This window comes from Nycticebus coucang, chromosome 6 (assembly GCF_027406575.1).
Source record: "Nycticebus coucang isolate mNycCou1 chromosome 6, mNycCou1.pri, whole genome shotgun sequence".
NCBI lineage: Eukaryota > Metazoa > Chordata > Mammalia > Primates > Lorisidae > Nycticebus > Nycticebus coucang.
The window spans coordinates 5,779,944-5,792,578 of record NC_069785.1 but is presented as its reverse complement, the minus strand read 5'-3'; positions in this window follow the sequence as shown (position 1 = coordinate 5,792,578).

The following is a 12,635-nucleotide window of genomic DNA, read 5'->3' as shown; positions in this document are numbered from 1 at the left end:
TTGAAAAACTGTATTTTCCCCTACTCCCAGGGTTAGAAATCATTAAACACTCAATGCCTTTCAAGTTATCTCAGGTGTTTGTTTTTTAAGGGGGCAATTGATTAAAAAGAAAATTCGAAAAAACAGTTGATGACTATGACCTTGATTTTTTTCCCACCCTATGGTTGTGGTGTTGTGTGGACAGAGTCAGGGTTTCAAAATTCACTGGCTCTACTAAGCACTGGCACAGGAGAAATTGGATGTGTGGAGTGTACGCAGGAGAATGTGCCAGGGCCAACAAAATGACTGAGAAGAAATGGCGTAATCTTTCTATTGCTTCTTGGCCCTGTGATGCAGGAAAACCCACTCTTTGTGGTCTCTGCACATGGTCTTCAGAGTGAAAACCCTGGAAAGTGGGGAGGAGCAGAAAGGAAAACAGGAACGGGAAATTTAAAGAAATTTTTAACATAAAGTATTGGTGAATTTTATTTTATCAGAATTTGCCACAGAAATTTACAGAACAACCTAGTAGAAAGAACTCTAGCCCTAAAGAGAAGGTCTGAACAAACATTGTTGGTTTATGACAGAGACATGTCTCCTTCTTGAACAATTGGAATCACTAGGGCAATGTTAGGCCAGCTGCAGCCCAGCGTGGTGACTCACTCCAGCTTCGGGAGGTGGAGGTCAGGGAATCCCTTGAAGCCAGGAGTTTGAGACCAGCCTGAGCAAAATAGTAAGAAGTCATAAATACAAAAATAAATAATTAGCCAGGGAAGGTGACATGTGCCTATAGTCCTAGCTACTCAGGGGGCTCCACTAAGCCCCAGCCTGGCTGATAGAGTGAGACCCTGTCTCAAGGGAAAAAAAAGAACGAAACAAGACAGGCTCGCTCTCATCCATATGTACCCTCGTATGAATCTGGAAAGAAAATGACAAAGTCTGATGCTTGGGTCCTGCTCCTAGAGACTCTAATTTAGTCTGAAGTGTAACGTGGACATTAGAATTTTAAAGACCTTTAATACTTCTAAGTATAACCAAGGTTGAGAACCACTGTTTTTTCTTACTTCATCTTACACTTTAATGTGCACACAAATCCCATAGAGGTCACATTAAAATGCAGATTGAATACAACAGGTCTGAGCAGGGTCTAAGTGTACATTTATTTCTTTTTTTTTCCAAGACAGATTCTCACTGTCATCCTGGCAAGAGTGCCATGGTGTCATTGTAGCTCACAGCAACCTCAAACTCCTGAGCTCAAGCCATCCTCCTGCCTCACTCTCCCAAGTAGCTGGAACCAGGGGCACCTGCTACAATATCTGGCTAAGTTTTCCTATTTTTGGTAGAGACCTGCTCAGGCTGGTCTCAAACCTCTGAGCTCAAGCAATCCTCCAGCCTCGACCTCCCAGAGTATTAGGATTACAGGTGTGAGCCACCGGCCCAAATCTACATGGATAGCAATCTTCAGGGTAATTCATGAGCTAAGGATAAAATTAGACTTGTTAAAATGTGAGTCTTTCCACTAAAATATCTCTCTGTACAAAATATGTTGTCTTTGCTCCTGGTGAATAGCTTAGGGAGTACTGCAAACTTTAAGTAGCCACATGGGACCAGGCAAAGATGGCCAAGTAGAAGACCTGAATTCCAATCCCAGACTATGTTGTTCTGAGAACCACATTTCAAATATTTCTCTGATAGAACTTAAACAACTCTAAGCATATGAAAAGTTGTGCTAATAAAGATTACATAGTGATTACAAGGGCAATGTTTACAGCATAATGTAAATGAAAAAAGTGGTAAAAAGTTTTACGTAATCACAAATATGTCAAACAAAATTGTATAGAAAAATTGGAAGAGTTCTATCAAATATTAATAGTAACCTTGATGGTGATATTTCTCCATCAAAAAAATTGTTTTTATAATTGTCAAGTATTTCATAATGAATACCAATCGCTTGTATAACAAAATATTTTCAAAAGAAATGCCTATTAATATGAAGCTAAAAATTATGGTGTATTAAATACTTTCATAGATCTAATATTATGTTTACTTTCATCCTTATTCTAACAATCAATATGGCTAATATAAGTCTCTTAGTAGAAAAGAAACTTTAGATGAGACAGGTGTTATACAGCTAGTAATTCACAGAACTAAGGATAAAATTAGCCTCGTTGTCATAAAGTGATGCTTTCCACTGAAACATTCCACCTCTCCTACAAAACATATCATCTTAGGGAGTAGGGAGGGCTAGTAACTTAGAGAGTGCTGCAAATTTTAAGTAGCCACATGGGACAAGGGAAAGATGGCTAGGCCAAGTAAAAGAAGACCTGAATTCTAATCTTACCTTGCCAGGTTACTAGCTACATGATCTTGGTAACATAGCTTCGGTTCACTGAGGCCTTGTTTTTTACTTCTGTAAAATGGGTATTAGTAGAAATGCCTACTTCAAAGATCATTATGAAGATGAAATGAGATTACAGGCACTCACTAAACGATGACTTACTCAAGACCTAACTCTGTGGGTCTTCGTTAGCTTATCACAGAATAAGAGGGTAGACTAGAAAATCCTCTAAGATCTCTAAGGCTCCTTCAAAGTCTTGCTTCTGAGGCTGGAGAAAGATCTATAGAAACAAGACTGCTTGGAATTTCTCTGGATGTCACATAAGTTCCTATCCATTCTCAGCACTAGACATCAAGGACAAAAAGTAACAGTCAAGGCCATGCACGGTGGCTCACGCCTATATTCCCAGTTCTTTGGGAGGCTCAGGTTGGGGGATTGCTTGAGCTCAGGAGTTCAAGGCTAGCCTGAACAACATAGCAAGACCCCATTTCTACAAAAAATAGAGAAAGTAGCTGGATGTGGTGGCACATGCCTATAGTGCCAGCTACACAGGAGGCTGAGCCAGAAGGCTTACTTGAGCCTAGGAGTTTGAGGTTGCTGTGAGCTATGACGATGTCACTGCACTCCAGCCCGAGGGACACAGCAAGATCCTGTCTCAAAAAAACTCCAAAAACCCACAGTCAAATAAATTCAATGCAACGTGACATGTGTCACAGTGGGGATATAGAAAATGTGCTAGGAGAGCTCAAAGATGGCTGTCACAGAGATGGTGATAACATGGGGTTTGAAAGGAAAAGGGAGGCAAGGACAGTCAGGCTGAGACGCACACAGGTGCACAGGCTTAGAGCAAGAGCGATGGTAGGAGTGTGGGGATGAAGCCAGGATGGAGACGGTTTATGAAGGACATTTTTGGCCACTTATCATTTGAGCAGCTTATCATTTCATCTTTGAACCAGAGATGATATAATCAGATTTGTGATTTTAAAATAAATTCTGATAGCAGTGAGAAAGATGTTGCGGAGGAAGAGAGGTAAGTAGGGAGTTTCTGACAGTAATCTGGGCAGGGGCAACAAACACAAGAGGGTGTATTAGAGACCTATCAGTCGTAGTGATTGTTTGCATGTCCGGGTGTGGCCGGGGAATGGGGAGAGGAGGAGTTCAGAGATGCCTGTGACCCAGATAGAAAATGCGGGGCAAAGGGCAGGCTCGGGGTGAGAGGTGCTAAGACAGGGTGTCTCCAAAGTCACCCCGAAAGTCACCATACATAGGGGAAATAGGAAATTGTAGCTAAATATACCTTTATGGACAAAATATTCGTTACAAAATTTCATAAAATATGCATTTACAAAATATTCTCTGTGTGTTATCCACCTGAATATTTTGTCTATAAAGGTACATTTAGCTATACTTAGTCATTTTCCTACGTATGGTGACTTTTGGGGACACTCTGTCTATTCAGTTCCCAGGAGGACAAATTTCAAGGAGGCATATTTTTTATTTCATTTTATTTTTTTTTTTTTGAGACAGAGTGTCACCATGTCGCCCTTAGTAGAGTGCTGTGGCGTCACAGCTCACAGCAACCTCAAACTCTTGGGCTTAAGTGATTCTCTTGCCTCAGCCTCCCAAGTAGCTGGGACTACAGGCGCCTGTCACAACGCCCAGCTGTTTTTTGGTTGTAGTTTTTCATTGTTGTTTTTAGCAGGTCCAAGCCGGGTTTGAACCTGCCAGCCCTGGTGTATGTGGCCGGCACCCTAACCACTGAGCTATGGGCGCCGAGGCATAATTTTTAAAAGTAGAAAGAGGTAAAATCAATTTGAATGATATATTTCATTTAGCCCAATCCATATAAAATATAATTTCAACAATAATTAATACACTAGGTATTAATGAGATATTTTACATTCCTTTCATCACTGCAGATCTTCAAAATGCAGCTCAAATTTTACATACACAGCACCTTAACTGAGATCACCACATGTCAAGTGTTCAGTGGCCACAGGTGGCAGTGACCACTGCCTTCTACCAGGTACATAGGGACGCCCTCCCACTCTCCTGTTCTGAATAATACACAAATAGACAAAATTGTTCTAGGATTCTGGGTATTCTCATAGCTCATGAAGCACAAGTATATTTGTTTAAAAACTCTTTTTTCTAGGGACTTTGGTTTTTTCAGCCTGGTGCTGGGAGTAGGGGACTTTCTTCCATGTTGTAAGGCTTATCTTTAAATATTCTAGTCACATAGAATAAACAGCAGTGTGCATCGCAGAATGATAAGAATTCAATTTTGCAATTAAAGAAAAGATTATCTTTTTGTTCTGTAATTCTCCAGTGGACTGTCTCTTCTGAAAGATGGGATTCCACTTTCTCACAGGACACCCCATGGTTGCAGGCGTTGTTTGTTAACTCTGTGGGTATTGTGTGTAGGCCAAACAGAAACGTATGTGACATTTTATGGGTGGGTAATTTTAAATAGGGTTTTAATTCGGCAAATTCCTTTCATTGGCTTTGGTGGTTCTCTTTCCCCATGCAGTGGTTAGATACATATTTCAGAGACCTGTCTGGAGGCACTTCTCCCTGCAAACTCCCACATATGGCTCCTTTAAAGAAGTGCCCGCTTAAAGCTTACTTCTTTCTGAATCTCAGGCAGAATTATTTTTAGAAGCAGCATCATGTTGTATTTGAAAGAATGACCCTTTCTGTAATTGGACCGTTGGGAAGATTTGGTTGAGGTCTCCTGTAATTATAGACCCGTGACAACGTTCTAAGAGCCACAAGCATATTTCCGAGGCCACTAAATTGAGGGTATGTGTTTAATTGCTCACAGGTGTTTCTCATGCTTATGAATACGTGCAGTCTGTGAGCTTTACAAAACTTGGCAGGAAGAAGGGCCATAAGGCTGAGGAGTTGCTTAGATTTACTCAGCTAATTAATCAGATGGAGTAGGGATTTGGCGACTCCATTGAGGGAGCTGAGCACTTGAGGATGGCTGAAAGTAACTGGTCCTTGTGAAGGAGGCTTAGGAGGACCACAGAAGAAAAACAGAGGGACTCCAGTGAGCTGTTGCCCCTGGGACTCAGCCTGGTGGCCCAGTCTCTTCTGTCCCCTCTACAGAGGAAGGTCAGCTGTGCCTGACTAAGGAAGTGGTGTTGGATTCTAACATAAAGCAGGGGCAGCTTTGAGGTATGAATTTTAATTTCTAAAACTGCAAACAAAATACACACCTTGCTGTTGACTCTTACATCTTCTGACTACTAATCAGCATTATTATCGTGGTGATGACCTTGGAAAACATGAACATGCCAGTGGAAGGACTCCTGTATTGGGTTTGTTTAGAGATCCCTCCTGAGCAGCAAATATGGCATTATTAGGTGGCATAATACGAAATCCTGAAGAATGTCCCAGTAATTGCCTCAGGTATTGTCTGTGGCAGTTATCCGTGGGAATAAAAGCACAAGGGCCTGCAGAAATGAACTTTGGTATGGCCAGTTAGACCACACCAGTCTAGCTGGATGAAAAATTGTCTTGTAATTCAACTCCACACACATAGATCAGACGCCTGTAGTTAGCCAGGTGCGGACGTGAACAAAGATGAAAATGATTCCTACCCTCAAGGAGCCGATGTGTGAGAGGAGAGGAGGGGAAAAAACAAAGAATCCCACTTGAACTTGCTTCATGTGGTAGAAGAGTCTGGATTCAGCCAATGAATTCGAGGATTTCTCATAGAGTGTAGCAGAGCAGCCAAGTTCTGAAAGTTTAGTAAGAGCCAGTGCAGCTGAGAGGCCTGGCATTCCACAAGAGTGTTGCCAGAACCCGAAGGATTAAGTGGACAGTGGACGGAGGTGAGTCTAGCGACACGGGTGGAGATGATGAGCTCTGAGGACAGGAAAGGAGGGTATTTATGCGTGTTTATAATCTGAAGGGAAAGATCCAGCAGGGAGTAAGAGACCAGAGATAAAAGCACATCTTGGAAGATACGGGCATAGGGGATGTAATTTAAAGTGTGATCCCGAAATAGAAAAAGGGACAGGCCAACCTCTAACCCTGCAGGGAAGGGCGGCAGGGTGAGGCAGGACGTAGCAAGGCCCTGAGGACAGGAAGCTGACGTGTCCCTGCATGCAGCCTTACACTTTCTGGTGAGGGCGGAGGTGACGGTATTTACTTACGGCAATGGTTCTTATCCTTGGCTGGGCACTGACTGGAGTTAGGTAGGAAGCTTTGAAAAATTACTGATGCTGGATTCCACCGCCAGTAAAAATAGTGTGACTGTTCTGGGCTGCAGCCTGGGCACTGAGATGTTTAGAAGATCTTTCAGTGATCGTAATGGGTTGCCAAGTTTGAGAACTAGTGACTTAAACTACATTACAGGGATTGAAGAAAGTGGTGAAGGCGTCTCAGAAAATGTAATTATTCTCAAACATTACACCTGGTTCTTCTCTCTCAAAATCCCCACCATGCGGGGCAGAGTGGCTCACACCTGTGATCCCAGCCCTGTGAAGAGGGAGGATCACTTGAATCCAGAAGTGTAGGAGGCAGCTCTGAATTTGAGGACTTTAAACGACCTTTCCTAACTTATTTTTCCTCTTTAAACTTGTTTTGCTACCTACAAAAGGGCAATGCAACCATCTGGTCAGTGTGTACATGAATTTAAGGGCATTAGAACACTGGTTCACTTCAAAATCAAACAGGCATCCTGCAAATGCATGACAATGACAGCACAGTCCCAGTGTTTACTGGACAGTTATCATACGCTTACCTAAGCCAGAACGTACACAGACTCTGCCCTCACGGAGCTCACAGTCTGTGGGAGAACTTAGGGATTAATGTAGAGAGATATTATATATGAGAAATTATATATAATACAATAATAAAATATATAATATAATAAATATTATATAATCTACATATAATAAATATATAAATAAAATATAATTCATGATTTTGGTGAAGTTTTTAAAAATAAGATTGTATTTATTTAGTTCGTTTTTTTATTTTGTCTTATTTATTTGAGATAGGATCTTGCTCTGTCACCCAGGCTAGAGTACAGTGGCATCAACATAGCTCACTGCAACCTCCAATTCCTGGGTTTAAGGAATCCTCCTGTCTCAGACTCTCGAGTAGTTGGGACTACAGGTGCCTGCCACCGTGAGCAGATGATTTGTCTGTATTTTGTAGAGATGGGGTCCCACTTGCAGTCAAGCTGGTCTCAAACTGCCTCGGCCTCTCAAAGTGCTGGGATTACACGTGTGAACCACCACATCTAGCCACATTGTATATATAGTTTTGATGCAGCCTTTACTTATTTACTTTTTTAGAAACAGGGTCTCTCTGAGTCACCCGGGCTAGATTGCTGTGATGTGTGACCCTAGCTTACTGCAGCTTCCCACTTCTGGACTCAAGTGATCCTCCCTCTTCACAGTGGGATTTTGAGAGAGAAGAACCAGGTGTTATGTTTGAGAATAATTATATTTTCTGAGTACATTGCGTTACCTGCATTGGTCCAGATGCAGGACTTTTCTGACCAGTTACAGTTAGCTAAGACCTGAGGATGAAAAGGAACTAGTCAGTGTCTAGGGCAGGGTGGGGCGAGGAGAAAGGTGAGTGGAGGAGGGGGAAGGACGTGTCTCAGATCACCATTAAATACCAAAAGCGGGTGAGAGGCACCTGCAGGGCGGGGAGCCCAAGGGGAGTGGCAGGAGAGCCAGACCCACCTCGGGACCCACGTGGACGCCAGAGCACAGCCTGTCATATTTACTTCTGTAAAAGGTCACTCTGTTTGCTGTGAGCAGAACAGATTGGAAAAAAACTAGTGTGGAAGGAAAGGGAATGTTGGAGGCTACTGAGGAGTGGTCTAGCACCCCGTGGTGGCAGCTTGGGAAGCCTGGAATGAATGGAGACGGCGAGAAGCAGGCAGAGTCAGAGTATATTTGGGAAGTGAAATGACAAGACGTGGCCATAGGATGACCACGAAGGGTGTGGCAGAGTATCCAGAGTAACTCCCACCTCAGGGTTGGTTGCCGAGCGGCCCCCTCTGACTTGAGGACGCCCTTGGGTGGGGAGAGGGAGACTTGCAACTTGCCTTGAGGATCCTTTCATCTATTGCATTCATGAATAATTTTTTTTTTTTTTTTTGTAGAGACGGTCTCACTTTATGGCCCTGGGTAGAGTGCCCTGGCATCATACAGCTCACAGCAACCTCCAACTCCTGGGCTTAGGCAATTCTCTTGCCTCAGTCTCCTGAGTAGCTGAGACCACAGGCGCCCGCCGCAACGCCCGGCTATTTTTTGTTGCAGTTTGGCCGGGGCCGAGTTTGAACCTGCTACCCTCTGTATTTGGGGCCAGCGCCCTACCCACTGAGCCACAGCCATATCGCCCCATGAATAATTATTATGATACAACTATAAGTGCATTTTTATGAAGAGTTGACAAAGTTTCATCTGATGCCAAATATATATACGGAGGGTGCCAAAAAGCATATACACATTTTGAGAAAGGAAAAAACGGTATTGAAATTATTATACAAAGTCACATTTGACTTCTACAATGACAAGAGACACAGGGTACAACCATACAAGATAACAAATGTTATCGGTATTTATGATTACAATTTTAATACAGTTTTTTTCCTTTCTTTAAATGTGGGTGCATTTTTTGGTATCCTCTGTATACACAGTCATAATATTAAGGAAGTCCAGATATCCTTGGACTCCCTATGTTTAAAGAATTTCGAGTAATTTTTGTTGTGAGACAGAAAAATGTAATCATGGGGTGGTTTAGAATTCCTCTGAGTGTGATTTTGGCATCATTTGAAGTCACTGCTCCACATGACAAAAATGTCCCATGACAGAAGTTCTATACTAAAACATTCTGGTCTTGATTCAGTAACATAAGGAGGCTACTTGTATCGACATTTAAACACCAAAATATGTAATATCTATACAGAAGTGGAATGATGCAAAGGAAGACTTATTTTTGATAACTGACAGGAGGCCAGGCTTCAACAAGAGGCTGGCCGACAGTGTTCCTTACCCAGGCGCGCACGGTGGGTGGGTGATGATATTCCACAGCATGGTTGGCTTTGGGATGTGGAGGAGGAGGAAGAGAAAAGGACAAAAGGATTGAAGACGAGGAGAGAGGGCGAAGGGGAGGAAACACAGCAGGAAGGGGCCAGGACAGAGGAAGCAGAGAAGGGAGAGGAAGCAGGGGGAGGCCTTGGCTTTTGCTTCTGATGATTCTGACGACAGCACAGAAAGAAAACGATGCTCTTTGGAAGAGTTGCCATAACCATGGCCAGAAAGATTTCTTCCCAAATACCCCATGAAGAAAACCTCCCCACATCACTGCCTCCAGAACCTTCCCTAATTACTCTGAAAGTGCCAGAGACAGATGCGGAGTCGGAGACGATTCCCCACTCAGCACACGGAGGGTTAGAGCTAGTGGGGTGTGTGTGACTAGAACCCGGGGCACGAACAGTCCAGATGTTAGGGGGGCTGGACTCTAGCAGCTGGCCCATTGTCACTACCAAAACTATGTCCCCTGCTTTGTATACTTTTTGGAATATCTGAAATATCTCAACAGTTGGATTCCATGTGTTTTGGGGGTGGTATAATATTACTCCATGGGGGAAAAAGTCAGAAGGGTAAAAGAAAGATGAACTTGAGACTAACAGACAAGGCCTTCCCTATGACACCTGTGTTCAAGTTGGCCCAGAGGACAACTCAGTGTTTCCCCTGTGGTCAATGGAGCCACCCACACCCTTTTCACTTTCAGAGGTGACCCTGAAAGAAGTTAATTCACCTTTATGAGCCCCAGGTGCCTTGTTTGTAAGGTCAGGTGACTAATGCAGATGATCTATGTGAGATTTCTTCCAGGCCTGTCCCTTTGACTTACCTGCCCGGAAATGCTGTGTTCAAGCCTGTGGGGATTGGCTGGACTTATTTGTGAAAGGTCATCCAAACCCGATTTCCACTCGGCTAGGTCTGTGAATCCTACTTTTAAATTGGCCTGGGAACTTTGCCTCTAAAATTTACAACTGGATGGAATAAACCCATCAAGGGCAGCTAATTAGCGCAAACATCTCTGCCAGCAATAACTTATGAAGGAAGTTCTGTAAGGAGAGAGGGGAAAGACCATAAGAAAAGTTCCACTGATCTGCCATGCGGCTGGGGATGGGGAGCCAGGATGAAGGGCAGAGGGGGATTGCTGAATCTTTCTCCCTGAGAAAGGTATGATTTCAAAGTGGAAATGTACAAATAACCCCTATGTCCCTCTGTTTAGAGTGAACTTGGGCTAGGCCAGTCGGATATTTGCGTGGGCCCATTAGGGCCTCTGGAGCCAGCAGCCAAGAACCATCATCCCGTAACCCCAGAGATGTCACCCGTCCCAGGACGTCTTGCCCCCTCCACTCGCCTATGTCTGGTTGGTTCTATTTGGGTGGCTGAGTGGCAGCATGACCTGATGAAGAAGGATTACGTGTGGACCCAGGCTACTGCCACTCCTGTGGGTCTCAGCTATTTTCTGAGCACTCCCGCTAAGCATGAGTGACCACAAGCTGGTGTGGGTCACGGTCCCAGGCCATATTGCAGACACACTGCTGGTGGCGAGCTGGTACTGGCCCTGGACCGCTGGGCAGTGTACTGGTGCTTGCCTTCAAGTTCTAACGTTCCCAGAGACCATCGCCAAAAATGTCTCAGTGGGAAGCAGTGAACTGAGGGAGAGGGAGTGCCCAGTCTGGCTGCCCAGCCAGAGTCTCAGATACAATCAGCTGTATTTGCTGCGATGAGGCTTTCATGGTGCCACATTCCAGGGCTGAGCTGTAATTACCTTAAACACAGAGTGGCACGTAACCACGCCACTGTTTATGTGCCCAAATCAGTGCTCAGAGGAAGCTGCCTCTTAAACCTTAAATTTCTGATGTTACCTCAACATTGCCTGGTTATTTGCACTGGATGTGATGACTCAAGGGCTCTAAAGTGGTGGAGTGGGGCCCAGCAGCCTGCCCACAACAGGGCTGTCCTGACGTCCTCATTGGTGCAATGTGCAAAGCCGGCTTCCCGTGGGGGTGAGCCTTCTGCATGTCTTTCTCTAACAGGGATGAACTGACACAGTGGGACACACCAAGGCCGAGGTACTGCCTGAGTAAACTTCCTTAGCGTCACTAGCACATCAGATGCAAAGGACAGCACCCAGATGACCTTTGTAACTGGGCCTGAATGTCCTGCTGCTCCACCCTGTAGGTTGTTCAGAAAGATGGGTGGATCTTCACAAAAGCGTGGCAGTGAGGACTAAATCTATGGGATTAGAGGGTATTACTTACAGATCCTTGGATCCCCAAATGAAAGACACTATATGCACCGATAGATTTTTCAAAATGTCTTAGTATATAAAACCAAAACAATGCTCTTTAAGAAAACAGAAAAACACAGAACACAACCTTCAGTGTAACACCCTGTAAGTAGGTCAGAGTGATTGCCCTACTTCAAGACTGGGAAATACATTCTACCAGGCCTGGCTGGAGCAGAAAGCCAGGGAAGGCGCAAAAATTGGAACTGAAAGCTCCCTACCTGGGTGCAGCTTGTGTGGTCACAGTGGGGACCCGCATAAATAGGGTGATCATATTGTTTATCATCAAAACCAGGGCTGTTTTTTAGAAAAGGTAATCATTAAAATGTAAACAAGAATGCCAGGCATAACCTGGGAATGTTCTGGCAAATGAGGACTGACATCCAAGCTGTTCTCCCATAGCCTTCATCAGTGGAACCATGTCTGGGGAAACCACGGAGCTGATGAAGTACAAACCTCAGGCCCTTGCCTGCTTGGGCCCCTGTGAGTGGGGTGTGGCTGGGACCTGTAGGATGTCATAGGTGCAGAGCAGAAGCCAGATTGCAGACAAGAAGTGTTTCTAGGTGAGCCTTTCTGGTAACTCACCTAAAGTCCTAAATCTCTAAGCCTTCTATGATGGCTATGATTTCTTTCCTTGCTGTAATTAATTATTCATTCTTGTACTTAATTTCACAAATAATTTTTTTTTTTTTGTAGAGACAGAGTCTCACTGTACCGCCCTCGGTAGAGTGCCATGATGTCACATGGCTCACAGCAACCTCCAACTCCTGGGCTTACGCGATTCTCTTGCCTCAGCCTCCCAAGCAGCTGGGACTACAGGCGCCCGCCACAATGCCCGGCTATTTTTTTGTTGCGGTTTGGCCAGGGCCGGGTTTGAACCCGTCAACCTCGGCATATGGGGCTGGCGCCCTACTCACTGAGCCACAGGCGCTGCCCCACAAATAATTTTTTATTCTTTTTTTTTTTTTTTTTTTTTTTT